The following is a 2,613-nucleotide window of genomic DNA, read 5'->3' on the forward strand; positions in this document are numbered from 1 at the left end:
GGGCCCGCGGTGGCGCTGCCGGGAGCCGCGGTCCCGCCCCGCCGGGAGGAGCCGGGCCTGGAGCCGCGGCGGGCCCGGGGCCTGCGAGCCGGGGGCAGCACTGACCTCACGCCGCGGGTGCGTGATGGTGTCGGGCCGCGGCCGGACGGAGAGCGGCCCCGCGGCCGCGGCTGGACTTCCACCGTGCCCACGGGAGCAGCGGGAGCGGGCGGGACGGACCCCCCGGGGCCGCAGCGGGAGCTGGAGAGCGGCTGGGAGTGGGACGGCCCTGGTGGGAGAGGGAGCGAGAACCGAGTGGGCACCGCTGCTGCGGGGGCAGAGACAGGCACTGCCTGCCCTCATCTGTCCCCTGTCAGCCCCTGCCAGCCCCTGCCCCTTCCCTGCCAGCTGCCCTGCCTGCCCCTTGCCTGATCCCTCCCCATTCCCTTTTGCCCGGAGAAGCTGTGATTGCCCCTTGCCTGGAAGTGTTCCAGGCCAGGCTGGACTGGGCTTGGAGCAACCTGGCCCAGCGCAAGGTTTCCCAGCCCGTGGCTGGGGGTGGAACGAGATGATCTTTACGGTCCCTTCCAACCGAAGCCGTTCTGTGATTCCATGGTTCTGTGATCCCTGCCCATCCCCTGCCCTGTCCCAGTTCAGTGCTCACACCAGCGCCAAGAGCTGGGAAATAACTGCGGTGGCTCCCCGGCAGAGGAAATTAAATGTCACTTGACCAATGTTACTCATTCAAGGGCAAAATCTAAAGCCACCAACTCTAAACGTATTTTAAGGACAATTCATTGCAGCCTTCTCCCTTCAGCCTATGAAGTATATAATTTTTTATTGTTGTTATTATTACTACTCATGTTATTTTTTTTGCTTCAGTCCTCTCTAGGATGTTTCAGGTTGGTGCACCTCATAGGCTGCAGTCCTGGACCTGTCTGGAAAATAGGGTGGTGTCATCTGTAGACCCCTGAGGGTCTGTGCTTTTGCAGATCCTGCTTTGCAAGGAAATAAATTTCTTCAGAAAGGAATTTGGTGTGAATGAGCTGCAAGTGTCCCTCCCAGAGGTCTCATGGGAGCAGGAAAGGGACAGGATATCCGAGTACTCATGTCCTGGCAGGCACCGAAAGTGTGCATGAGTGATGGCTCACTTGAAGCCTTCCCCGGGAGAATGGCATCTCTGGAGGATACACTTCAGCAGGCCCCAGGGATCCCAGTTTGGCTCCACGGGAAGCCAGCCTTCCTTAGTTCTGCTGCTCCAAACCCCTCGGAGCACCAGCACATCCCCACCTTCCCATCTGCACCGCCAGCCCCGGCACTCGGGGTGCTCACACGGGGCCCCAGGAGCACATTCACGGCATGAGCTGGGCTGCTTTGGGGTGAGGCACACACCGAGGCACTGTGGGTGGGAGCAGCGTTCCCCATGGATGATCTCCAGCTGCTTCCAGCCTCTTCTCCCCCGCGCTGGATAATTTTGCTGTGCCAAGTGTGTAATTATCGCCTCTGCCATCTCCCGGGCTGGGCCGCGGGAGCAGGTGGGAGGATGTTTGTTCTCAGTCCCACCAGCTGGGTGCTGGGAGCAGCAGGAAGGGCGATGGGGATGCGGTGGGGGCAGCGATGGTGGCTGCGATGTGTGAGATGCTAATGTCCCTCTCCAGGAGGAATCAGCAGGGAGAAATCTCCAAACTATCTTCCTGGCTGCAGGGGGAAGGTGATGCCAGCGCTGCCAGGAAAGGACAAGGGTGTTGTGGCACAGTGGGAGGAGGAGTGGGTCTGGCTGAGGGATGGATGGTGAGGAGGTGCAGAGGGATTACGTGTCTCACTGGCTCCACATTTAGGGTCAGCAGAGCTGGGCTGTCATGGAAATGTCTCTCCTGTCACCCCAGTGAAGGCACTTGCTGCAGAACACAGTGTCCTGCCACCAGCTCGGTTGTGTTTGGGGCAGCGAATCACACTTGAGCCTCCTCACAGTTTCCACTGCCAAATTCCCTGTCCATGGAAGTTTTTCCATGTAAGAAGGAAAGAAGTTTGTGGCAGTGGGGCCCCTCCGTGCTGGCCTTCATCCCACCTTGGACACATCCCTGCAGCTGTGAAGGAGACAAAGAGGGCTTTCTGCAAAGGTTGGATTTTATGTGCCCATCCCTCCCCTTCTCCCCATGGCATGCCTTTAATCCAGCTCTCCCTTTCTGAGCACCGAGCTCAGGAATAGGACATTGCCCTCAGCTTTCCCAAGTCCTTTATCAGCATGAACTCCCTCAGTGCCCCTTGAAATCCCACCACGGTCCCAAGAGACCCTGATGAGTATGGAATTGCATCATGGCAAAGGGTGCTGAATGTGTGTTAGCAGGACACTGTGGCTTGGCAAGCTGCAGTTTGTTCAGGAGCATTTCAAATTTCAAACACAACCCGGGAAATTGCCCACATGTGGAAATCTAGGGCAGGGAGTGCTCTTGGATGGTTTTCCCTTAGAAATGGGCCATTGATTGGGAAACTGCAGTCCGGTAACTTCAGCACAGAGGGACAGCTCTCCTTGCAAGACCAGGAAAAAGTTTCCAGGCCAAATGATTGCTTTCCTTGCTGGGAAAATAAAAGACAAGTCTTATTCCCGTTCCTTTTTGTCCATGTCCCTGTGTC

At 57.6% G+C, this 2,613-nt stretch overlaps 1 protein-coding gene across 1 annotated transcript in view; it reads right to left on the reverse strand.

Moving 5' to 3' along the window:
* Nucleotides 1-127, reverse strand: part of PEMT (phosphatidylethanolamine N-methyltransferase) — a 43,061-nt gene extending 42,934 nt beyond the window's left edge. Inside the window, exon 1 of the mRNA XM_041401947.1 lies at nucleotides 106-127. The gene's annotated coding sequence lies outside the window, so the exon portion shown is untranslated. The remainder of the gene's footprint in view (nucleotides 1-105) is intronic.
* Nucleotides 128-2,613: the final 2,486 nt, after the last annotated feature.

This window comes from Onychostruthus taczanowskii, unplaced genomic scaffold (assembly GCF_017590055.1).
Source record: "Onychostruthus taczanowskii isolate IOZ18803 unplaced genomic scaffold, ASM1759005v1 scaffold19, whole genome shotgun sequence".
Lineage (NCBI taxonomy): Eukaryota > Metazoa > Chordata > Aves > Passeriformes > Passeridae > Onychostruthus > Onychostruthus taczanowskii.